General features: G+C 42.1%; 1 protein-coding gene across 1 annotated transcript in view; it reads right to left on the bottom strand.

Moving 5' to 3' along the window:
• Positions 1-25,412, bottom strand: part of ZNF366 (zinc finger protein 366) — a 62,024-nt gene extending 36,612 nt beyond the window's left edge. Inside the window, exon 1 of the mRNA XM_081133863.1 lies at positions 25,347-25,412. The gene's annotated coding sequence lies outside the window, so the exon portion shown is untranslated. The remainder of the gene's footprint in view (positions 1-25,346) is intronic.
• Positions 25,413-27,327: the final 1,915 nt, after the last annotated feature.

The raw sequence follows: 27,327 nt of genomic DNA, 5'->3' as shown, positions 1-27,327 counted from the left end.
TAGCTCATATTTTTAGAAAGAAGCAGCTGGTTCTCTTGACATTTAATTCCAACAAAACGCCTCATTCCATTTTTCCCTCTCCCAGATAGGGTACACAGACTATTGGAAAATACTCGGTGACACTCATCCAAATGTCTACAGTAAGTGTGGAGGAAAGGTAAAGTGCATTTATAATATCCTGTTCTCGGAGCCAATGGCACTGAAGTGGCTGACCCTAAGAAAGCATGACTTTGGCGAAAAAGGATCTACCTGTTGATATCCACAGGGAGGAACCTTTGAAACTGGGGTTGAACAATCAGGTTTTGTTCCTTCTTCAGGGTGAGTGTTTTACCCAAAGAGTTTTGCTATAAATCAATGGTATTAGTAGTAATCATGACAGCTGTCATTAACTGAGGGCTCACCATATGCAAGGCTTTCACATGAATTATCTCTTTCAACTACTATTATCCCTACTTTATAGATAAGGAATTTGAGGCACAATGAATATAAATAATTTGTCTAAGGTCACACAGCCTGGAAGTACCAGCTCTTAGCCAGGGTTTGGCACACTTTTACTGTAGAGGGTCAGAGAGTAAATATATTTGGTTTTGTGAGGCCTTAACCCTGCTGTTATAGTGAAAGCAATTGTAGCTGCCATGGGAGTGTCTGTGTCTCAATAAAACTTTACTTACAAAAACAGGCAGAGGGCTGGATTTGGCCTTGAGGCTGTAGTTTGCTAAATCTTAGCCATGACACTAAGCTCTCTCTTGAGGCCTGCTGGTGGACTCATTTATTTCAATAACCTACTTTGAAGGTCTTTTACGTTGACATTTAATGCAAACACTCATTGAGCCTGCTCATACAATGGCCCACTGAGTAAGTGACTGAGTTTTTTAATGAATTCTATTGCTCAATGCTGGCAACACTTGAATGTTGTGATGGGAAAGGGCTTTTGAATGAGTGGGGTTGTAAACCACAGAAGGATCCTTTGGAGGAAAGCCTCTAAGTGCTCCTCAGCTCTCAGGAGGTCGTAAGCTGGCACAGCAGAGGAGCAGCTACGTTTTTGCAGCATCTGCCCTGTGCCAGGCCCTGTGCGGGACCCCTTCATGCTCTCCCATTTCTTCAGTCTTTATATGCCACTCCTTCCATGCAAGTTTCAAGGTGGCACTCAAAAACACGCCAACATCAAAGAATTTAAGAAAATGGAGCATTATATTTAGTCCCTACATCAATCCTGCAAGACTGGTGCCATTTTTCATGTTATAGATGAGAAAGAGAAGCTCAGAAGGGAAGCTGCTTGCCTGAGGTCAAAGAGCAAATGCCCGCTGAGCTTGCATTTCATCCCAGATGTGCCCAATTTCTTGGCCTGTACACTTTCCACTAGGCCACACTGCCCCATTATAGTGGACTGCACACTTCACCTTGCTTCATACCTCAATCACTGAGTGAGTTTGGAAAGTCAGTTAAATTTGAAACTCTATTTTTAAAAAATTTATCTTTATTGTTGAAAGTATTACAGATACCCCCTTTTTCCCCATTGACCCCTAATTTGAAACTCTATTTAGTTCTGCTCCGTAAAGGGGAGAATAAGAAACCTTGGGGTACCCTACTTGCTTCATACAGTTGCTGTAAAAATCAAGGGAGAGAGAGTATGTGAAAGATCCTTGCAAACGTGAAACACTTCTGAGTACGCATGGTGATGGCATCTGTCAGGGAACTGGTCATAGTTGTGGTGAGTCAGGCCCTTTCACCTCCTCGCCATACCGCTGGCCACTGAAAGGGTTCCCCTGCACCCAGGGGACCCCAGCCACTGAATCATTCAGACTGCCCAAGACTAGGAAGGAATTGGCTCCCAGAAATCCCCTGAAATCTGCCCAAAACTTAGGAACTTGGAAAAGGTTACAGAATAGTCATCCAATTTCTAGACACATAAATGACTTATAAACACACACAAAAGTGTCATCGCCATCCCTCCCCACACCACCTTCCTCCCAAGAGACTCCTCTTCTAGTTTCAAATGGGCTTTTTCTTCTCGGGATGGCTGTAAATCCAGCCCCTCCTCCCTGCCCTAACTCCTGCCCAGTGGTGTCAACAGTGCGTTGGGGAATATGGTACAGCTTCATTCCAAGCCCACAGCGCCAGCTCATCGGCTGTGAGGGCTTTCATGTGTCTTTGCCTTAACCCTGTGACCTTTCAAAACCCTTGGCTAAGAGTTAGAAAGTAGAAAAGTATAATAGTTTGGTTATATAAGGAAAAATATTTCTGTGTATAAAAAATTACATAAAATTAAAAAGGAAATGGCAAACTGAAAAAACATTTGCATCATATAACGGAGAGATAGTATTGATATCAAAGAGCTTCTACAAATCAATCACAAAAGTGACTATTTAAAGTGGAAAATAAAGCAAAAGCCAAGAACAATTCTAAAGACAAATTTAAAAAAAACAAAACTGTTTTGGATAGTTTCAAGTAACCCCTGACACCCAATTCTCATGTCATCCCCGGTAATGGAAATGTTTTGACAAAACATGCAGAATTAGATCTGGCACGTTTAAGATGTGTATGTGTGTGGGTGGGTGCGCTCTCTCTCTCCAAACCTGCACCTGCCCGAGACATTTCGGATGACTGGCGAGAATGATAATGGAGAGAAGGACTGAACTGAATCTCAGATGTAAAATGTATGAACGCAGCATATAAAAATATAACCAAGGTTCCAACTCTGAGAATTTGGGCAAAGGGAAGATGAAATATACACAGTCGACCCTTGAGCAGCATGGGCTTGAACTGCACTGGTCCACTTATACGTGCTTTATTTTTCAACAAAAACAGTAAATGTATGTTCTTTTCCTTGAGATTTTCTTCATAACATTTCCTCTTCTTTAGCTCCCTTTGTTGTAAGAATACATCACATAACATACAAAATATGCGTGATCGGCTGTTTATGTCATCAATAAGGCTTCCAGTCCACAGTAGGCTATTAGTAGTTAAGTTGGGGGGAAGTCAAAAGTTATATGCAGGTTTTCAGCTGCATGGGGCAGGGTGCCAGTGCCCCTAACCGGCATGGGTCAAGGGTCAACTGTATATATTTAGGGGAAAAGAAGGAAGCAGCCTCACAAACGCTTCCTTTGCAGCAATGTCTGGAATGAAGTATACAAGACCTAAGGCTTATCTAAAGCAAAATCACACTGGGGAAAATCCATTCATGAAATTAAATCATCCTGGTGCAAATGACATTTCATGAAGAGAGCAGAACCAAAGCGGGAGGACATTTTCCAAACTGATGTAAAAGTGTGCCGAAATAGCTGGATCTAAATTGAGTAAGAATTGTGTGGCAAATTGATGAGGTGGTAAGAAAAAGTCAATTAGGATACTGATGGGCCTGTTTCTGAGAGTCTGCGTGCTACAGTACTGTTATCTAGAGGATTCTGGGTAAAGAATATTTCCTTGGAAGGGTTAGCAAAAGCAAGAGTTCTTTTAAGTGCTTTTCCATGGCCTGTTTTCTGTTCCTTGGAGCTTTTTGATTTTGAGTGTGGTTGGGATAACTTGGTTTGGTTTCTTCTCTCGTCTCTCCCCTTCCCCACCATGTTACCAGCAACAGGTTGTGCTAGATTATTAATCTTCTCCAACTTTCTTATAAAAAGTGTAATTTAATAACATTATTTAATGGAGTATTTGGGAAATGGCCTCTTCAAGTTTTCATCTTAATTTGTGCTGAGTGAAGAAATGGTGAGGCTAATTTAAGGTGGAACTAATTAAAATGAATGAAAAATGGAATTAATAAATAACAATACACATTTCTATGGAGGGTCTCACCTGGTAAGAGGTAACTCAGTTGGATCCTTTTGATAATAACAAATATGAGATCATTCAACCTAGAGTTTATGGAATTGCCTATAATTTCTAAAGCCTTTAGGTTTTCAGAGTAAACAGCTATTCTGGAGGGATTAATGGGAAATTCAACGTGAATGGAGAATGTTCCCACCTAAGAACTTCTTAGGGAGACTCAAGCCAAACTTTAACAATGTCGCTTGGTATATCTTTTTCCAGAAGTAACAAGTCCTGGGCCAATTCTCGTGAGCTTCATGTGAAGAGAGAACGTGTGGGATAGCCAAGGAAGGAATGAGCACCATATGTAGACATCTTAAAACTGACAGGTGACTCAGCTCCCTGGGTGCTATCTGGGCTGCTGGCAAATGACAGACGCAATATAAAGCCCATAGGGTGTCGTGATTATCAGAACAAGAAGAGAGTCATGAAAGCAGCTGAGAGAAGCTGGCTATTACTGATCAGGAAGGATTAAAAGACAAAATAGGTTGGCTCCAGAATTAGATTAAGGTGACCTACTCTACACAATTTATTTTTAATGACCTTTAGATACTATAAATGCATTACTCTTCTAAAATTTAATACTGAAATGTTTAAAGAAGAAAACGAAAATAATCAATAATGCCCCCCTAAGAGTAACTGTTAATATTTTGGTTTGTTTCTTTCAAGTCTTCTACATGCACGAATATGTTTTCTTTTATAACACTATTTACTGTACATCTCTATGCAACACACAAATAATACTGCAGTAGACAACTTTATCCATAAATTTTGGTTGAGTCTCTATTTCCTTAGATTAGATCCTTAAGAAATAAAATTACTAAATCAAAGGATATAAACTTTCAGGTCTTAATACATATTGCTAAATTTATTTCCAGAAAGGTCACCTTAATTTTATACTTAAACTACTCATTTCTTTAAATGTATTTTTAACCTACTTTCCCCACCTGTAATTAAGCAAGCTCCTAAAGTTGAACCAACATTTTTGTAATTCTAGATTTATTGAGATAATTATTTTATGATATTTGTGGTAACTTACACTGAGATCATTCTCAATGTTTTCAAAAACTTTCATACCCATTATTACATTTAGTCCCCACACAAACCCCATGAAAGGAAAAGAATTAATTGTAGACTGTTTGGACCATGGAAGAGGATTTCAGACATCATCTTGTTCAGATTTATTAATGTTTCGATCTGACAGAGGCACAGGGAAGCTATGGAAGCTATGAGAGCTTTAAAGTTTTAGAGCTTAAGTGTCTGGAATCTCACTTTATGTATTACCTTCCCACTGGTGACCTTGACTCTGTACTGGTCCCTATAAGGCTACGTGTCATTCCCAATTTCCTCCTCCCCCTGCACTGTTGTATCAATCCATTGGAAAGTATGCTTTTCAATCTCTCCCTGTCATGGGGATTTGCAATAACTGGAAATCTGAACTCAGACTCAGAAACAGAGACAGAGCAATCTTGAAACGAGCATTTTATCTGTGATGTGTATGATGACCCAAAAAGAAACTACAAGAGCATGCGGATGACAATGAGCTAATGCAGTGGAGAGGCAAGTCTGCGCTTGGGGTGAACTTGATAAACTGAAGTGGTCAAGGGAAACAGTAAGAACAAATCTAGGGCTCCCAGCTCAACATATTTGACTCTCAGACTATCCTGACCACGGGGACGGCTGAACACTGCAGTGTGCGGAGACACGGGGGGTTGGTTCGTTGGATGACTGGCACCTGCTCGTGTGACTTAGGTAGCAAGAGTGAGTTCTACCAACAGACAGGAGGAATCCTCAAGGAAAACTGTCAAGGCTTTTTGGATGTTCTCTGCAGATCATCATCCGGTTATTGCGTTATGGAATTACAATATATTACTTAGGAATTAAAACCGCTCTCTGCTGATGAGTGACGGTCAGCCAAGAGTGCGCCGTGGCCTCCGGTCAGCTACTGCCTCACTTTCCCCCAGGGGTCAGTTATTTTATTCAGAAACATCTCAGTAGGGTTTCCATTTATTTTGTATATGTATAATTTTAAAGTTAGAGAAATAATTTCTTAAAATGCCTGACATTTAAGAAAATCTGGCACTGTACTGCCACTACTGAAGCCAAGTATCACATGCGTGGAAAGGAGCATGGGTTAGTGTGCGGAGTGTGCCAAATTTTCCTTAAAATTAGCATTTGTGCCATATGTTGGTACCCTAAACTCAGTACTCCTTTGGCTGATGAAAATGCAAAAGGGAAACGTTCTCAGACTGAGTCCTGTTCTCTCTCTTTGTAGACAGTTTTATCTGGACACTAACAGTGATCTTCCTTTGGGAGTGAAAATGAGCACCTCCTCTCCAATTCTTAATGAGAGGTCAAACATTCAGATTTAAGAGGCTCTATTTAAAGTATACTTATCTTTTGAACATAGGAGGACCTATATTTCCAGTGCTATGTACACGGCTGTGTGTCTGCTTTGATGGTTTAGAGCTGTGCTGTCCAATTTAGCACTCACTAGCCACATGTGGCTTTGAGTTGCTCTGAACTGAGACAAGCTGTGCATGTAAAAAGCACACTGGATTTTAAAAAGTTATTTAAAAAGTAAAATACCTCATTAACAATTATTGAATTGATCATAGGTTTAAATAATAGTTTTTATTTATTGGGTTAAATAAAAAAGATTATTCAAATTAAGTTCGACAGTTTCTTTTTCCTTTTTTAATATAACTACTGGAAAATATAAAATTGCATCTGTGGCTTGCATTGTATTATGTTTCTATTGAACAACATTGGTTTAGAGATTGTTTTTGATGAAGGATTCCATCAATTTATTATAAAACCAGGCCATGGGGCTGGAGAGGACTCCGGGAGGCCATCTATCCCACTCCCTGTTTCCAGTAAGACTGGACACCAACTAAATCATCTTACAGTAAATCTTGTTTTAAAGATTTGTAGAAAAATAGATTTTCTAAATTCAGTGACTTGATTGAATATAAGTAGTAGAGAGTCTTATATCTACTTGTATCAGGATTTTAAACAAAACACTAGCAATTATTCTTGAACTCACCAATCCTCATGGTCAATTCAAAGCCAGCTTGTACTCACTAAATACATTTCAGATCTCTGCATCCATCCTCACCAACTCCGTGGCCCAAGCAACCATGATCTCACCTGAGCTGCTGCATTTGTCTCATAAGTGGTCTTCTGCATCGCACTCTTACTGCACTCCCGCAATCTTTTCTCTTCAAGGCAGCCACTGTGAGCGTCTCAGCAAGCGCATGTGATCATGTCATTCCTCTGCTTGAAGGCCTCCAATATTTTCTCAGTCATTTCAGGGTGAAGTTCAAAATTGGAACGCTGTCCACAAGCCCAACACAGCCTGACTCTCATGCATTTCTCCAGCTGTAGCTTGCCCCGTTCCCCAAGCTTTCTGTGTTTACTCATATTGCCTTCTTTCAGTTCCTCATCCACACTAGGCTCCCCCTTCCTCTAGAACCTCCAGACATGCCATTCCCATCGCCTAGAACACTATTCCTCTCCCTCTGCCTTCTTTCCTGGCTGACACCTATTTATTCAGATCCTTGCTCAAGTGTCCCTTCCTCAGCACCTCCTGACCAGGGCAGATACACTAATTTTGACACTCAGTGTATATCAGAGGCATTTTACATTTACCTGTGTGGTTATTTATTTAATGTCTGGCTCCCTTTGTAGACTGCTTGCTCCATGAGGGCAGCAAGCCTGTTAGTTCACATTCACTATTGTCTCCCAGCACAGTGCCTGGCACATAACAGGCCCTCAATTAACAGGAAGGACAAAGGGAGAAAGGCGAGGCAGTCTGTGCCAGCCAGACTCCCGCCTCTTCCTCCTTGACTGCCCTCCACTGCTCCTCACCGTTCCTTCACAGCGCACTAACGTGCCCCTCCACAGAGCACCCGAGTACCCCAGGTTATCGATTAGCAAATTCCACGGGTTCGGTTTTCACTGTCTCTTCAGAATCCAACCATTTCTTACCACCTCCATTGCCCCTACCTTGGCCAAGCCGCAACTACCTTCCCCCAGGAGTTTTGGCTTTTCCTCTGAAATAGATGGAAAATCACTTCCTAATAGCCTCCTAATTCTACTCCTTACTTCCACCCTGGGCTCCCCTTAGCCTACTCAACGTAATAGTCAAACTGATTTTATTAAAATGTAAGTCACATCTTGTCACTCCCCTGCCTAAAACCCTCCAGTGATTTTCTATTTTAGAGTAAAAGCCAAAGTCCCCCCAGTAGCCTACAAGGCTCCCCATGAGACAGGCACCACTCTCACCTCCTACCCGACCACACTCTCGCTTGTTTACTCTACTCCAGCCCCTCTGGCCTCACGTGGTTCCCCACACACGGCAGACATTGTACCCCTCAGGGCCTGTACAGCCTCTGTTCTTTCTACTTGAACAGCTCTTCCTCAGGATACCTACATGGCTCTCTCCTTTGCTTCCTTCAAGTTTTTACTCAATATTACCTTTTCAGTGAGACACCCTACCCCTGCTTCCCCCCACCCCCAGCACTTCCTACCTTCTCTCCTTCACTACTTTGTCTTTTGTTCCCTGATATATCCCCAGTGCCTAAACCAGTGTCTGCCAGGAGGTGGTTGCTCAATAAATGTTTATTAAAGGAAAGACTGAGGCTCAACTAATGCATCTGAAAAATAGGTGAACCCAGCCATCGAGTGTGAATATGCAGAGTTGTCCTGTGTCATCAGGGAGACAGCCTTGGCTCCACCTCAGAGCTAGTGCAGGAGACCTGGAGGATTCCTAAGCCCTGGCCAACTGCTCAATCTCCCAGCTCGTTTCTGAAACTGTGAGGCCCAAGGAAGCAGTTTGGTTCCAGAGAGCATCTAAATGCTCCTCTCAACATCCTCTCTCTACTCCCTCTTCCACCCCCACCACACACAATACTCCACACAACCCTCTCCCTTTCCAAGGACACAACTCAGGCTATTTCTAAAACTGAGATTCTGATCCAAAACAGTAGCCAACACATAGTGCTTCTGAATGGGCACAGGAAAAGGCAGAAGACCTCTGAGCAATTTCCTGGCCCTATATTTTTCCATTCCAGTAAATGAGGTCTTCTTTAGCTCAGGAATCTCTCTGAACCAAGCCAGTGCCTTAATGGTGCATGCCATTTTTTTTTTTTTTTTTTTTTTTTTACTGCCTAAGCTTGTTTCTTTGTTCTTTTATTTTCTATTTTAAGTGATTAGCACCTGGGTCTCTTCTGTCAAAAACATTTTGACAACCAGCTCTACCAAGTGTTGACTGCTGGTTAAGGTACATCTAATGCTAATGGAGAGTTCCCTTTCTAAACAGGCATTTTATTTAATAATACATAATACTTAAATTACACTCTCTGCCTTCAAAGAGTTTTGCAGATTTTACACTCCATTAGGCTGAGCAGGACTTGAGTTCATGCCTGATGGCTGGGAAATCAGCAAGGTTAAACAATTTGCCTAAGGCTATAGCTACCTGTGCTTTGCACAAAGTACTTTGTGTCTTTTAATGAATAGGAAAATATGACCGATTTAAAAAGGTACCTCTTTAACAATTGTTTTCATCAGTAAATTAGTTCTGAGTTCTTCCTCCGTGCGTTTTTAAGCCACACTGTGACTTGCTCCCTCGGCTGTCCTGCCCCCTCACCCTGTCTCCAGACACCATTTCCCATCCCTCTTCTCCCTTCTCTCTACCCCTCCTCCTCCTCCTCTGCTTTGCCCTTATCCGAGGGGAACCCTACATGCCGAGGGGAACCTACCATATCCCCAACTTGACAGGAACCCTTACCCCTGTCCCTCTGGTACCCACTCTCAGGTGCTAAGCATATTGTTAATGGATGGGGAAGGCCTGAGGTCAAGTTCCTAAGGGTGGTGAAAACAATAGAATAAGTTGGTATGTCTTCCTGGCCTATTAATTTTATGTAGTGGTAACAGAAAACATTTACTTTTTAGTTTAAAATATTACAGATGCCCCTTTTTCTCCCCAATGACTCATTCAGAAAACATTTTAAATGCAAACAAATATAACTATGTTCTGAAGCAGAATGCAAAAAAAAAACACAGGACAGGTTCAAGTCTGAAATTCCACTTGTGGCAGACCACTCAGGATTTCGTTTCCAGATTTTTCTCTCCCATTAGGAGTACTTAGACTTAAAAACCTGAGAAGAACTGACATAGCAACCTTTCCTCTGGGCTCCAGGGAGATGAAATGTTGGGATTGATTTTCTAAGGGCTTGTGGAATCAGTCTTGTTATTTTATTGTTCTTTTGAGCAAGAATTTTTTTTTTTTTTTTCTGGAGACTCTTGGTAACGGAGGGAATCTGGGCCACCCTTTTCCCTGGTCCTTGAACAGCCACCAGGCAACAGTCTCACCAAACTAAGGGCATAGTGGCCCTTTTCTCGTTCAGCAAAGAGAAGCGATAAGCAGGGAAACCTATCGCACTCAAGGCTGTGATTAAAAAGAAAAAGCTGGCACATGTTCACAGATGAAATTTCTGTTACATAATGATTTCACACTGAATGTGTTGAAGACCTTTAAAGAAAATAGAAATGGGTAAAATAAAATAAACGCTGAGCCACAGTATCACTGATTTGGCTTCACCTGTCCACACCCAGGTGCACATGCACGTGTGTCTCCTTCCTTAGCCCAGCACAGCATTTGGAGAGAAGGCACAGCACCATGTATGTAGGGAGCAAAGGGCTCAGGACACAAAGTCAGAAAACCTGGCTTTGAATCCCAGCTGCACCACCTACTAACTTTCCTAAGTATCCATTTTCTCAGCCATAATAACACTTCATTCATCAAATTATTTCTAGCTGTCGCGGGCACATGGTTAAATTGCACTTCCCTATTCCCTTTATATGATGACATGGCCACGAGACTTTCTTTGGCTAATAAAATGTGAGAACAAGTAGATGGGTGGAGGGGAGGGGAATGGGGGACATCTGTGATACTCTCAACAATACAATTTTTTAAAAAATGTGAGTACAAGTGACATGTGTCATTTCCTTGTGGAATCTGTGAGAAGCAATCCATGATTCCACATAATTTTCTTTCCCTCTGCCATAGCAACCTCAAGCATTTCCAATAAGAGCTGAAGTTCTATCAGCCTGGAGCTGAAAGTTAAGATGACCTGAGTCAAAGCTACAGCTGATTTATGTAATGGACATGTGATGAAAGTGGAAAATAAATCCTTGTTTTCTTTCTTTCTTTTTTTAGAGGTTGTTTGCTATTAAAGCATAACCTAGTCTATCCTGATGAATATACTACTTCATGGATCTGGAGAAAGATTAAAATGGAATACCTAATAGGTCATACCCATGGCACACAGCAGGTGCTAAAAAAATGTTAGTTCTTTCCTCCCTCACCAAACATCTCTGCTTTGTGATCCTTCCCAGCCCTTCCTTATCAGCCCTGAGCTATGCTACTCATCAGACAGTTTTTCAATTACAGAAAAATGAAAATAAACTTCATTTCAAGAGTTCTTCAAGTATTCCCTAGATCCCTTTAAAAAACACGAGAGAGCCCCCGAGTGGAGCCAAGTTGGGAGTTCCCACGATGGGAAGAGAACCTGGTTCTCTGAAATTCACAAAAGAGAAAGGAGCTAAGGGTCTTATGAAAGGAATCAGCCAGAAAGTAAAACCAATGAACTCTGAAAATTTCCAACCACAGAGAGCACTCCACCCTACAGCACTGTGCTGGGATCAGGGCACAGATATCTCATGAGACCCAGCTCCGACTCCCCTTTAGCAGGTATCTGTCCTGGAGGGAGGTGGGGTCCTTGTCTTCTGGGGGAACACCAGCTTTCGTTTCAGCGAGAATGATGAAGATGGTCAGATCTCAAGCTTTTAGGTCTTTCCTCACTGGCTCCTTAAGAGGCCTGCCCCTTCCTCCACCTGATCCAGGCTGTAGCTCTATGCATGTGAGAGGGGGAGCCAACCAGGCCACTGCCGCAGCTTTGAGCAAATGCTTAGAGTTAATCACTTAACAACTTACTCACTTCGGCCACCAGCCTAATACCTTTTTAGTGTTTGAGTTTACTTAGGAGGGAAAAAAAGCTCCTACCTAAAATTACTGTGGAAAGCCATGTCTCAAAGGATAAATCCCAACTAATCAATTTAGAAAGCATTCATTGCAGCTGTGAGTCTCCAAATTGTTGAAAATTTTGAGAAGAGGGGAAGGAAAAAGGAATGGAATACAGATGAGATAGAGCTGGGACAAGTTAACCTCTGAGCCTCAATTTCCTCATATGGAATATGGTGAGAAAAAAATAACATCTCACAGGGTAACTACAAGATTTCATAAAATAAAAATTAGAAAGCCTCTGATATCGAAAAAAAGTTATACAATAAATAGTAAGTGTACTAGTATTTGGGCTTCCTAACAACCCTGGTAAGAAGATATCCTCATGGTTGTAAAACAAGAGGAGGACCTAACACAAGCTTAGGGGTGGGGAGATAGAAAAGTAATATGACAAATCAGTAATTCTCATTCCAAGTTCCGTGGTTTTCCTTTGGCCCTCCATCTGGGCCCTTTGAGGAAGAATTCCAGCAGCTTCTACAACCCTGAAAATGGGCCTCGGAGAGCCCAGCTCTGTGGTGTACTGGCCAAAGCCCTGGGGTGGGGAGAGGGGCCATTCTGGGTCAAACGCTTGGAGAGGGACAAGCTAGAGAGCACAGAGGTGAGGAGACACGAGCCCGCGTCCTGCTGAGATGGGACCTGGTATGTTGTGCCGGAGGCGCGTTGGAGGCCTGGGCCTTGAGAGCTTATGCTTAAATACTTCAAAGAGCTCACGCTTAGATGGACTGGGTTTGTTTCCTGTGGTCCCAGTAGGCAGAGACAGGGCCTGCGGATGGAGGTGATAAGGGAAGCATTCGCCTCCACTCGGTATAACCATGAATTTACTGGAAACTTCTGGAAGACTCAAATTGGATCTCCTTCGCTGTCGTGTCTATAGCCCCAGCACAGAGCCTCATCCAAGTGGGACAGCCGAGGAGCTTTAGCTGCCAGAATTTCTATTGGCGGGTCTTGGAAAAAAGCCGATTCTGAGAAGCTGATTATCTGTTCATTGACCCATCGGTCTGAGACCTTGTTAAAACTACATGCCAGCCAGCAGCGAGACCCAGGACAGCCCATCTTTTATAGTCTAGCAACATGTACTTTTCTTCTACCTTTAACACCACGGTTTGCAAACACTGAAGGAAACAAAAGTTTCTGTCAGGCTCAAAGGCCGTGTACGTAATAAAGCTACAGAACTATCTGCGGGATGATCTGGAAGTGAAATTTTAAACTAGATAAACTTTGACCGGCAATGAAAGGCCATTGTAACTTCCTTTGGCCCTCTTATTGCTGTGGTCCTCAGCACTTTTGTTTGTGGCAAGAAAACATTGCTTCTCTCTCCTATCTAATGTTCTACCGGACTTATTTCCTCTTAGAGCTTTTAATGAGGAATAAAGCCTGTACTTGACATCAGCTCCAAGCCCAAACTCTTTCTGCCTGAGTACATGTCTTGATGAATCTCCACATAAAGTTCATAGACTTGGAAAGTCTGCTGGACCAGAAGATATAGAAACATTATCATCCGTCTAGCTCGAGCTCACTGAAGCGTATATTCCCAAATGTAGCATTTGCCTGAAAGCAGCTGCCCTCACTGCCTGCCTGTGACCAAGGGCATGCAGATGAGGAATGACATATCTAGAATTGCCCTTTATTCCTAGTTCACATTTTCATTTGTTCGCACATTGACTGCAAGAATGTCTAGCAAGCAGTGCCTAACACAACATTTGCTGAGTGTTTCCTGTGCAACAAGAATGTGTTAAAGACACCGACTCATGTGACTGTCACAGCATCCTACAAGGTAGGTGTTACTCTTTTCCTCATTTTGCCATTGAGGAAACTAGGACACATATAGGTTAAACAAATCGCCCAAGGTCACACAGATAATAAAGGAAGGAACCAGGAGTTTTTTGTAGATAGTTGTTAGAGGGAAGAGATTAAACAATAATGATGCATATTTCCAGAAGCTTTCTAGACTTCTATCAAATATACAAACTTACTCTAGGGAGCAGTTTAAGGATGGAAAAGCTCATGGCCACCAGAAGGCCAGGGCTATTCAAAGCACCTTCCTACAATGTATTAGTGACCCCAGCTTTGGTCTACTGCAATGGTCTCAGATTTCTCAACGTGAGGCCTTTGTAAAATTTAAAAATAAACTTATTTTGCAAATCCCCAGTAAGTCAGAAAAAAAAAATACAAAACAACAAAAAGCTGTTTTGAATTCAATACATCTTTAAATTAACTTATATTTTATTAATTACTACACTATAACCAGATTGGAAAAGCAGAGGTTCACATACTTTCAAAACACAGACTCAACTCCTTGCACGCTCCACAGAACACGACACCTGCCCCCCAAGAGATCCACAGAGCTACATGGCTTGAGCCAAATCTTTTATCTTCTCTGAGCCTCAGTTTCTTCATCTCTACAGTGGGGATAACAAGAGGCTTTTTAGAGGGTCTCAGAGAGAATTAGAGACCAGAAAGAATTTGGACAGCTCTTACACTGGAGAGTACAGAAATGGTTAATATCACAGTCCCTAACAAATATCGTCCCAATGTAGTACGGAGAACAGACACGTGAAAGAATTAGTAAGCAGGGCAATCCATTAAACTAAACTATGCCTTTGGGATCTAGTTCTAGAATGTGATCTGATCATCTGTAAGGCAGGGAGTGCATGCAAAAGGGGTACCTTACACACAGGGAATTCAATTCACTTAAGCTCTATCACTAAGAGTAAATATATATATTGGGGGAAGGGGGGCTGGTGTCTGTGGCTGAGAAGCTTGAAGTTACAGGAACCCACAGGTTGCCGGTGGAGATACATCCCTTGCTGTGCGGAGGCTGATTTTGGGAAAACGGGCATGTGCACATCATGGTGATGGAAGGTTTTTGGTTTGGTTTGAAGCTGCAACTCATATTCATTAAATGGCTACCATGGAGAGGAAGTTATACAATGGCCCTGATATTAATATTTAATGTGATTTTGATCCAAAAGTAATTTAAGGCACATTTATCATGCAAGTAGAAACTTGCTGTTTAACTTAACTGGTTCAGCTCGCTGCACAATGTCACAAACTTGCAATTTTACAGCCTGTATTCATCACATTTTCAGGATATAATTGCCTCCAAGGGATGAAATCTTGGAAGAACTTTCCCTCAATGATATTGGCTTCAGGGCAGCAGAAATTCCTCCAGTCTGTCCTTTTGGGTTGTTGGATTGAAAAAAAAAGCCATTTCATCACTCCAGGACTCCAGGTTCATGGTGTTAATGAGTACACGGCTCGATAACTTAGATGCCTCCAGGAAGGCTCCAGGGCCCATGCGCAGGCGGAGTTCAGATTAATTAAAAGGGGTAACATTTATTGAGTATTACCAGGCACTGTGCTAAACAATGACATGAATTATCACTCTTAATCCTTACAACAAACCCTAAGAGGGTGGTGCGATGTTACACCCACCATGGAGATGAAGAAATTACAACTACCCTTGGTCACACTGCAGCAAGCAAGGGGCTTGGCTGGACATCAAGCAGTTGCCCCTAAGACATGGGTTGAAACCTCTCCTCTATGCTGTCTCGTCACTCCTTCACTTCAGGCTTTCTGGGCTGCATTCTCACCCTGGTTGACACCTGCATTTTACATGTTGGATGGAGACTCAATAAAGTGAGAGGCAATTGAGTGAGAAAGAGCAAAGCCTTTGGTTGTGGCTCGATGTGTGGCAGTGATGACGTGCTGGCAGAGGAAGGACAAGAGGAATGTAGACAGTGCGAGGTGATCATCCTTAAGTAAATCCTCAGAGTAAGGAACTTAAAATCTGAAGTACCCTTAGAGATCAATGGTCTAACCCCTTTAATTTACAGATGAGGAAATACAGTCTCAGGCAGTTGCCCAAGACCGCAGAGCTGGTGTAGGACTCAAAACACACACTCTCTCCCTCCTCTCTCAATAGTTATTTTTGATCGAGGACAAAAGGATATGCAGTGAAAATGTTCCCCTTACACCCCTTTCCCCCACCCCAGCCATCTCATCCCCGGCCCAAAGGCAAATTCTATTAGCAGATCTATTGCATCCTTCTAGAGATATTCTTTGCATGTCAAAAATAGGCTTTATTTTTACACAAGAAATTACAGCATTCTACACACTGGCAGAATCTTGTTTTTTGAACTTAATTATCCAGGTTAGCAATTGCTCCATTATCAGAGCATACAAAGCTGCCTCATTCTTCTTATTGTCAACTTCTTAACAGCTTTATTGAGGTCAATTTCCACAATATAGAATTCATGCATTTTAAGTGTCAATGTGATGAGTTTTAGAAAATTTATAAAGTTGTGAATTTATTACCAAAATCTAATTTTGAAATAATTTTATCACCCCTCCAAAAGCTCCATTATGCTCATTTGCAATCACTCCCAACTTCCACCTGAGCCCCAGGCAACCACTAATCTTTCTCCATAATTTTGTGCTTTTCAAAATTACATATAGATAAAATCATTCAATACTTATTGTATATCTGGCTCCTTAAATCATATTATGTCTGGCTTAGCAAGATGTTTTTGAGATTTACTCACAAATTGCATATAAGAGTTTCTTTTTATTGCTGACTAGTATTCTGTTGTGTAGATATACCACCCTTTGTCCACTCACCAACTACATGATAACAAATGTTTCATCCTTTGTTTCATCAAGTAGGTAAGAATGGTATCTCATAGTTTTAATTTGCATTTTCTTAAGAAGTAGGATGAAAATCTTTAATTTTTACACATTTAAGAGTCAACTATATTTCATTTTATGTGAAATGCATGTTTCATGTCATTTGCCCATATTCTGTTCATATTATGTTCTTTGTGATACACATTACAAATGTTTCCCTTAGTTTTTTGTTTGTCTTTTGATCTTGTTTATTTACTTTGGGGCCTGTAGAAGCTTTTTATTTTAATGTAATAAAATATACAATAAATGATAGGCCTGGGTAAAACCAGAAAGAGTTCCCCTACTCAGAGATTCAAGATAAATAAATCTCCCTTTTTTTCTTCTAGTATTTTTGTTTTTATTTTTAACATTTTAAATCTTTGATCAGGAATTTATTTTAATTTAAGAATTAAAGTAGGGATATAAGTTTATTTTTTCCCCAAACAGCTACCTAGTGGTCCCAACATCAATAATTATATAATAACTTTCCCCTTGGAAATGCAATATTTTAATCATCTATTAAATTTTTATATGGCCTGGCCGGCATGGCTCAGCAGTTGAGGTTGCGCATCAACCTATGATCCAGGAGATCATGGTTCGACTACTGGTCAGGGCACATGCCCAGGTTTTGGGCTTGATTCCCAGCAGGGGGCATGCAGGAGACAGCCGATCAATGACTCTCATCATTGATGTTTCTATCTCTCTCTCTCCCTCTCCCCTCCTCTCTCTGAAATCAATAAAGATATATTTAAAATTTTTTTTTCATATGCATTTGGGTTCACTGATTTGCCATCTTTTTATGTGTCAACAAGCACACTCAAATCTCTATCTCTGGATCCAAGTTTAGCCTTCTCTCCTGCAACATTCTCCTAACACCACACAGTAAGTGAATGAAGCACTTATGAATTGCCTGCAATAACACTTGAGTCTTCTCTCACCTTCTACCCCACTGCCATGAGCTAACAAAATTCAAACTCTTTTTAACATCGCTAAGAAATATATAGTTACAACAGTAAATGTGGAAATACAAGAGACTGAGAATTGGATACCACATTCTTGAGTCAAATACACAATTTGGTGGTAATTCATGGCTTCCTTCCATAAGAGCCAATGATTCCAGATAGGCTGAATGTGTGTGTGTTTGAACACACATGTGTAAAGCAGATGTGCCACATACAGAAGAGATAGTACTTTATTCAACCGAACCCATATTGGTTGAAGAGCAAATGAAATTAGTACTTCATGTCCTGATCCTTCTGGGATAGGATTTGCTCACGGTTCAGTGTCCTTCCCAAACGCAGGTATTAAATAGGTGATGCCAAAAGTCCTCTCCTAGGAGGCTCAGAAGGAGCAGACAGGAGCTGAGGTAAGCCCTGGTAAAGAGTGGGATATATGAGCACTTAGAGGTTGTAAAGACACATCAAATTGCCTTCTTCAAAACGATGTAGTTTGGGATTGCACCTTCTTTTCCAAAAACTGGCTTTCCACTCTTTCTCTAACATTCCCTTTCAGACCAAGGGCCTGGGCTGCAACCAGGAAATAAGAATTCTCCATCCCTTGGAACCTTAATGGAGCCAGAGATGGGTGATTGTGCCAGGATATGACTGGGGTTCAGGAAGGCTGTGGATAATGTTGCAAGAGATGCCAACCTGCTTGCTGCATTATTGGATGCCCAAGACGATGCTCAGAATAGCCCCTCCTTGCCCATATCTCTTAAAAAGAAATCTGATAGGAGGCGGGATTCTCAATACACCTAGGGGTAACCGTGTAGAACTTCTGCATGTTCCTCACCCTGCGAGGCCAAGTTCTAGTAGTGCAGAAACCCTGTCTTTGTGGATTAAGTATTAGCACCTTAAAAGTGTTCAGTATACACCTTTTTTAGGGTAATGCTGGAAGACCCCTCTTTGTACATTTTTTTAACTGAGAAAGTCTACAGGGGTGAGGTAAGGGGAGGAAGTTCCACTATGCTGTGGGAAAGAAAACTGCCTGAACTAGAGAAACAGCAAGAAACAAAGGGGTGTTGTATTGTGGTAGGAGCTCCATAAAACAGCGCTGAAAACCTGAAGTTTTCTTCTCCCTTCACTTCTTATGGAAGACCAGAGGGCCTCCATTAACGGGGCGATGCCATCATCTCCATCCAGGCAGAGGCCCCGTTTTGTCCAGGCTGCCGCAAACCAGAGGCAATTCCGGTCCTCTCCCTCACTCTCTTCCGGCCCTGCTTCCTTTCCCCACCCCTCCAACAATAGCCCCCTCTTGATTTCTGTTCCAAGAAAGAACGGTGAGTCCCAAATGCAAAGGAAACTCTAAGGATTCTTTCCACAGGCTTTCTAACTGGGGAGAGTGAGGTGTGTGCTCTGGCATCTGCTCCCTGGTGGTGATGATGGACATCCAGGCCCCCCTCCCTGTTCCCCAAGGACACCAGGCAGTAGCATGGTTTCTTGTCTCCATTCTCCAGCAGTCAAAGGAGAAAGCTGACAGAGTATCTCTTTTTCCTGGAAGGACTCTGAGGTACTCTCTCTTGAACTGTTGCTTTTAAATATTTTTCAAACTGCTGAAAAAGCTGAACATCTCTTTGGGGTGATGTCCCCAAAATACTTGTCACTGCCCCTGCTGGGACTTTCCTACCCTGAGCCAATAGTTTGTGGACTAGACAGAGACTTGGGCCTCTCCCTAGATTTATTAGATCTAGGGAAAGGCCTAGGAATCCACCCCAGGTGATTCTGAAGTCTGGTGCTCAGAACATACTTGAGAAACAATACCCCAGACCTTTCCTCTCTGAGATTACCAAGATCCCTCAGGATGGAATGAACTTGCTGAATGAGATCACAGAAATCATGCCTAACGTTGCTCAGAGCTGAGTAGACTCAGACTTGTCCAGTAACACCACTATCCCAGAGGGAGTTATGTTGTCTTGGTCAAGGTCAAAGTTATCTTGAAACTCTTTGGAACGAAGACTTACACTCCAAAATCAATCTGTGTACACAACAGGGCAAGACCCTAAAGTAGTGCTGCTCAGACCTGGATCACATGGAGATTGTCTTAAAATGCTGATTCTGATTTGAGAGGTCTGGGGTGGAACCTGAGATTCTAACAACCCCCCAGGTGATGCTATGCTGTTGGTTCTTGGACTACTTTTGAACAGCACTGCCTTAAGGGATACTTAATTTTTTAAAAATAATCATTACAAATGACACTTTCTTCTTAACAAGAGACCTATAAACAAGCAAATCAATTTGGTGATCTTGGACAAGTCACTCACTTATTGTCTATCTGTTAAACTAGGTGGTTCATCTCTACATCTCTTCATCTCTGCAATGGGGTAATAAAGCACTCACTTCTCAGAATGGGAAGGTTAAGTGAAATGATGTACATGGAGTTCTCAGCAGGCCCCAAACTTGACAGCGACTCCTCCTAAAATGTTGCCACTGGAGGTGATGGTGCCCTTCTGGTTATCTCACTCTCCCACTCAACAGCAGTGGCCGTCATGGAACGAGGCTTAAGTGAGGCCATAATAAACTGGTGGAAAATAGGAGAAGGGGTCAGAACTGCCTGTGTGTGCCCTGTACTTGACACTAAAGAGACAGGCTTTATCGATGTGAACAGAGAGAGCTCCTTCCGTTTCTACCACAAATTTATATTTACCACTTTAAATTCGCCAAATAAGTGCAGAACTGCCTCCATCCAGGATTTATTCATTTGGCTGTCTCCATGGCCTAATTATATAAAGGAAAGGGCATTGTGCTCCACAAGGATGTCACATTTCCCTCCCTGAATTCACCCCCTGTGTTTGTGTAAACTCAGCCCAAGTGGCATCCCTTTAACTTGGATTTACAACCCTGCTGAAAAAAAAAGCAGGGAGCTGAGGATTTCCTACAAGGCTGAATCCTGGCTCCCAGCTTTTTCAGTCAAGGAAAAACAAATGACCATTCTCTCTCTCTCACCAAAAACAATCTGCTAACCCATCATCTGTCCAGAAAATAAATGAAAAATATAATGCACCAACAGTCTTTTCTGTGTACCTGCTAAATGTTTATCTCCAAGAGCAAGGGGGTGGTGGCCCTTTCCAGATGGCACAGTCATATAGATGGAGCAGCCCATGCCCAGAATGGTGGAACAAGCCATGATTCCAGCCAGTTCTGATGGGGAGTCAATATGTCAGGCTGGCAGATTGGTATTGTCCAGACCCCAAATAAAGTGTGACTAACTTTTTTACTTATGAAGTGCTGCATTTGGCATTATATAAAGGTAGCATATTTAATCTATAGCCCACTTATTTAAATCATTGATTCAACAAATATTTATTGTACATCTATTATAACTATATGCCATGTGCTGTTCTAGGCTCCGGGCATACAGGTGAATGAAGTCCCTGTCCTCATGATGCTTGCTTTTTCATGAGCTTACATATCACTCATAACTTCGGGTGAAGATCTATTCCTATTCTTTTATCTAAATGCCATTGTTACATCTAGCTGTATTTGGTATTTGGCTAACTGTTCCTGAAAGCATACATCAAAATGTTTGCTGCCTCTCTGCTCCTGTCAGATGGAGACCTGTGTCTGTTGGTGTTTTACTTAAATGGCCATATAAATATAGGAGGAAAAGTATCTAGTGATTTAGGTAGAAATAAAATCAGGAGAATCAAAACAATTTTTTTTCTCTAAATTACAGATTTTTCTTATAATTAAAACAGTCTTAACATGACTTGTGAGTGTTAGTTTTCTAAACACCATTATCAATCTTTTGTCCTTTATGTCACCATTAACTTAGGGACAAGAATCTATCTTCTAAAATAGGCTCAGCACAGCACATATTGTAAAAAGGTAAAAACAAAACCAAACTTATGAGATTGACTCTACCAATATTTTTTAAGTGAATAGAAAAATGTAGTATCTGTTTTCCTTGATGAAAAAAAGAAGGCATGCTCACTAAAAGATACAAATAATATAGAAATGAATAAATCAAAAAGGGCTATTCATACAGAACTAGAGTATTGATAGATCTCACTAATTGCTTTTTTATTATTTATATATGGTTAAAGAACATTGATCAGTCTCATCAGATTGCTTGACTGACAAGCATATTCTCTGCTCTATAATACTTCTAGAATAACAATTGATATATTCAAAACTAATTTCTAGAGAGAATATCCAAAGCTGAATAGGAATTCCACTTAAAAGCATGGCTCTTAAAAAATACATTTTTATTTATTATCAGTGCAACCCTGAAGAAGACAGAGCAAGACACTAAGAATCCATTTGAGAAGATCATAGGATGTCAGCGTCAGAATCTCGCACAGCGGGCAGGATAGAAGCAGAATATAAACAAGCCTGCAGGTGAGTTCTGGTGCGCACACACACCACCTTAGGAATCACTGGTTTGGCTCAACCCCATCACTTTATAGGTGAGAAAACTGAGGTCCAAGCAAGTAAAGAATCCTGCCAAGTCTCACATACAGGGGCCGGCAGAACAGAACAGAAATGCCGGCCTCCGTCTGGTCTTTGTTCTATGCACTAAGCTGCAATAGGAGACACCTTTTGCACATAAGCGTGGAACAACCCAGCTTCAGTTTGCTCTTTGAAGGTTAAGTTGCCCAAACAAATCTCTATTGTATCAGAGCCTCTTTTTCTAACTAAAGAAGCTCACGGGTTTGGGTTACTGGTGGTCGATTTTTGGTGGTTTCTGCAGTTGTGTGTTTTGCTTTTGGAAAGTAGAGAGGGAAGTTTAAGACCCAAGTTAAAGTCCCGTTATTAGTTGACAAACTAACCAGCATGTATGTTTAAAGTTGAGAGAGAGAGAAACAGCAGCTGGATGACACCCCCCCCCGGACCCCGTCCATACCCACACTATGGTGACCTTAGGGTTCTATCTATCGGTGTGAAGGTAAGTGGTTCAATACTAACATGTTTGAGGAACAGGATCTCCAAGTGTGCTTAGCCCTTGGTGGTGGAAGAACATGTTACTTCAATTCCTTTTCTCTATGGTTGTCGTGGAACCACCACGATGGTCTCCACAAAGGTGTTTCCAGCCCTCACGGCCAGGGAAAAGGTCGCCGATGACACTGAGTCAAGAGCTTGGGGAAGTGGTGAAAGGGACAATGAATGTCTACAGTATGATTGCAGTCTCTTCGAACGTTCATCTAAATTAGAAACCTCTATCCCAAGGTAAACTTTCCCCCGCATGGAGCTCTACTGAACACAGCTGGCATTTTAATGAGGCTAAATCTGGCATTTCCGCCATTATCAAAACAGAACATCAAAACATTCGCCTCTACTTTCCTTAATTTTACAAGAATTTGGGGTTCAGGATATCTTCACTGGATGTGTGCCCAACTACCAAGAAGTATGACACAAACTATAAGAGATATATTCTATTCTCTACATTAAAAAAATGCAGTACCTGTAAGTAGTTATATGCCTCTTAAAAAGTTACAACTGCCACCGATCGACTCCTAGTGCTTGCCACGCACTGTGTTAATTGCATTGCATAAATAATCTTATTTAATCTTCACAACAAGTCTATTATGTTGATGCAATTTTACGTTTGGGAAAACTGAGGCTTAAGGAGGTTCATTACCTGGAATAAGGCTCACAGTCAGTAAGCCACAAAACTGGAATCCACACCCAAACTTGTATAACAACAAAGCTCTGCTTTAGATGCTCTGAGCCACGGCCCAGCACACAGACCCACAGGACACATCCTAGCATAGCACTTATACGACAAATCTGTAGTTTAGTTAGAGTATCTGTACAGTTTGGGCACAAGTTAATTAATAAAATGTTCTGTTTGTCAAATTCTGGATCATTCCAAGCTGGAGTTCCCCTAATGATATCACGAAAGAGCCTCCGATGACCCCAGAGAAGAATCACACGCTGGAAGTTTCCACAAATGCCAGCTCACTCCTCGGAAAGGAGTGAAGACAGATTGGCACTGACCAGACTAAACTAGTCAATGGCTTTTTGAGTAGCTGAAACTGTTTGACCCATCAAATATTCTCCTGGCAATGACTTAACACTTTAAATGGAAATAGTGAATATAATTTTTTTCTTTAAAATAAAAGAACATGTCCTGAGCTCCTTAACCTTAGGCCACAGTGGAGACCCACCCTAGAAGGGGGCTGTTCTGTGTGCCATTGGCATGTGACCTTCTGCATTATCTGTCTTTAGTCAGTGTGACTCTGCTGTCACTTTTTAAAAATATTGTGTTGCATTTTATGTTTTTATCCAATAACCAAAACTGGAGATCGTTCCGTGATGTTGTTTTAATTGGACACAAAATTAAATACATTATCAAGGAAAAGCGAAACCGAAAGAAACTAGTCAAGATCGCAGCCCTGAGTTTTCTCCTGGGGTCACAGTTGCTGATAACAGATGCAAAGTGCCCATCCAAGCAGTTCCTGCTGCCTCTTCACCAGAAGATCTATGAAACGGGTGGCTAGGGTGGGTGGTAGGGGAGCTGGAAACCACTTTCAGCTGTGATTAGCATGATTTTGCAGCCTCAATCAAGCACACGCTCATCACGTCTCTTTTACATCGCTCATTTTACAGTGCTCCTAAGGAAAATCTCTTGAAAAATGGAGAAAAAAGAAGTCTCCTAGTGGAACAAAACCTACCTAACAATAACCTACAGTCCAGTTCTATCATATTTTCTCACTCTTATTAAGATGATGGCTCAGTTTTGAATAAAGATTAATTACTTGATTGTGGTTAATGTATAGTCGGGCCAAATTAATTTACAAGTGAGAGATCGGCTATTTTTATTATACTTTTCACATCCCAGGTGACTTTAACCAGTAAATTTCATAGAAATGAATATAAAAAAAGCTCTGCATGGTTTTCGTCTTTCACCCATTCAACATCTCTGAATTAAATGATTAATATTAGTAAATCTACATAGTATTTCCGAGGGACTTTGCTGGCCCATTTCTGACCTCGTGGCTTTCCATGATGAGTTCTTAGTAACCTTACCCTTTCTGACAAACTTAATTGAAACAATTTAGACGTATAAAAGCAAGCTGTGTGTTTTTAAGCTTGACTGGTTTGCTGTGTCCTATTTGGAGTTTGGAAAAGCAGGCTCTGGGTGAATGTTTTTCAGTGACACCTACAGCTTAGTTCTTCATCCTGCTGACACAAGTGATCAATCTCAACCCTCCTATTCCAGGTACCTGTCATTCTCCAAAACTAAAGCGATATGCCCCCAAATCTTTGTCTTCTCTTGTGTGGCAGATGACATCTTCCACTGAGTGGATAATAAATTTGCACTCATCCCACTTGTGAAGCCTGAACACAGAAGCACCCCACACACAGTACAATTCAAAGTGGCATTCCCTTCTGTTTTCCCTCCTACCTCAGTGATGCAAAACATCCAAGAGAAGGGCACCTCCATCTAGACAACGGGTCACAGAAGCCTCAGAGCAAACCACAGTTCTTAGCAGACACCATGATAAGGCTCCAAAGACAGAGCTCTGAGGAGGAGCTAAATTCTCCAGTGAGACACATTACACACTCCAAGGGCTCCTGGTTAACCCAGTCACGTTATCTATGCCAAAATTCAGATTTAACACAATGTCCTCCTTAGCCCCAATGCAATCCTATTTCCAGCCAGCCTCAGCTCTGCAGTGCATCAGTATTCTGTTTGTTAAAAAGTATAAGCTTAACTTCTGGGCCATCCATCAGCCGTACCCTTTGATTAAGGATTGCACCCAGCAAGGCACTTTCTGTTGAGATGCCCACAGCAGCACCCGTCCCAGGGACACTGAGGTGGAAGTGGAAATGGTTGCATGGTAACTTACCCGCTCCCGAGTCTGGATGGCTGCAGCAGCCCAGCGCTTTACCTGGTCCCTTGCTCTCTCTGTGCCTCTCCCTCTCTCCCTTTCTCTCGTGTACGGATTGCAGGGAACTTAAAGGACTCGCAGAGACAGTGTTTCAAATGACTTAAGAAGGAGAACAGGAACAATACTTCGTTCTCTTTTTCTCAGATGAGTACCTTCGGGAAGAAGGAAGGAAGGGAGGGGAGAGGGAGGAAGTCAACAACCCTTTGCTTTCCTGAAAAAAAATAAGGAAACATGAGATAGACATCTCATTTTCTCTTAAACAAAATGTTGGAAGGGGCAAAAAAAAAAGAAAAAAAAGAAAGAAAGAAAAAAAAAAAAACTTTGAGAAAAGGAATTCCTCAAAAATGTTCTGTGCCCTGGGAGCTTTAACGAGATGAAAAGCCTTACAGGCCCGGCCTGTCCAAACAAACGGTGTTCCAGAGAGAGGCTCTCCTGAGTTTGCAGTCTCTGGTATCTGGTTTGCAGAACTGACACAGCCAAAAGGGAACAAATCATGTCATGTTGACTCTGAGCAAAGGAGAGTTTGTTGTGCTAACTGAGGCAAACCTACAGCCTGACCCTGGATCCGTAGGGTTTTCCCAGGATCTATTAGACACCATGCACTGCTCACTGAGCTTTATGCCCTGACCAAACCAAGCTGATGGTTAAAAATTTTTGAAAACGCAACTTACCACCATGGTGCTGGACATAGTTTTCTCAGAAGTATTGTTTACAGCGTTCTGTCCTTTACATTCTTAATGCTTCTTGGATTCACAAAATACTGTGAGGCAGCATAGGCCTTACATCCATCAGCCACAAGGGTGGGGAGGCCAAATAGAAGGAGAGAATGGAGGAGACATCCTTTACTGAGTTAGGAGGACTTGGGATCTCAGTGGGCAGGCATGAGCTCTGCTTTAGGGTCAGGCACTTGGGAATAAGCTTGGCTTAAAACCCTCTGACTTGTGCTATGTGTCTCGTGCCCATTCATTTGGTTGAGACCATTTTCACCACGAACAGGAACCAGCAGTTATGTGGACCTCTGTGGCAGTAAAAGAAAAACTGGCTTTAAGGTAGTTCCCTATTTCACTCAGTTTTGAAAAAAGGGGTAGAGAGTTACACCTGATCAAAAAAAGCAATTAAAGTAATAGCAGGAAAAAAGCGACTCTGATCTAGTCCCTCCACAGGACTTTTATTGGGTCTTACGGTCTGTAAGATGATTTTTTTATCCCAACAGCTTACTCCCTATTAATTATCTTCATCTATCTATCTATCTATCTATCTATCTATCTATCTATCTATCTATCATCTATTCATTCATCCATCCATCCATCTATCTAATCTATGTATAAAGAGAACATAAATATATTGTGATTCAGTAGGTTTGTAAGAGCCAAGACAGAGTCTTATTGTTTGCACTCTACGCGGCACCAATACTGGCACAACACACGTTTCCAGTATGGGTGACCCAACCCCATCTACAGATGAGAAAGTGGCACCCAGAGAAGAGCCTGGAGGGCTTGCCCAAGGCCAACACAGCAGCCGCCAGCCCAGAACGCTCCTCCAGCCGGCGCAGCGCGTGCCCTTGGCCTCTGCCAGCCTTCCCGTGTCTCCCCTGCAGACGTGGGAAGGAAAAGGAAAAGGAAAACCCAAGAAGCAAGAGAGGAGCGTGAGAGGACGGCCGGGGAGGCGCAGGAAGCACCCCTTCTAAAGGAGTAGCAATGTCGGGCCGCCTCTGCAGTAACTGTGAGGGTCCAGAAGCAAATTCGGGCGAATGCTGCTGAAATGGAGCCTGAAGCGCGGAAGTAGGTGGAGCGAGGGAGGGAGAGGGCAAGTGGGGGGAGGCTGCCCTGGGCCTGTGGTGTCACCAGCAGAGACAACGAGGGGGGCGAGGGGCAAAGACGCTCAGGCTGCACAATCCTTGCAGGACTCAAGGCTCTGTCACCTGAGGAACCAGTGGCAG

The sequence above is a fragment of the Miniopterus schreibersii genome (genome assembly GCF_964146895.1).
Source record: "Miniopterus schreibersii genome assembly, chromosome: 3".
NCBI classification, from domain to species: Eukaryota; Metazoa; Chordata; class Mammalia; order Chiroptera; family Miniopteridae; genus Miniopterus; species Miniopterus schreibersii.
This window is presented reverse-complemented; position numbering and strand designations above follow the sequence as displayed.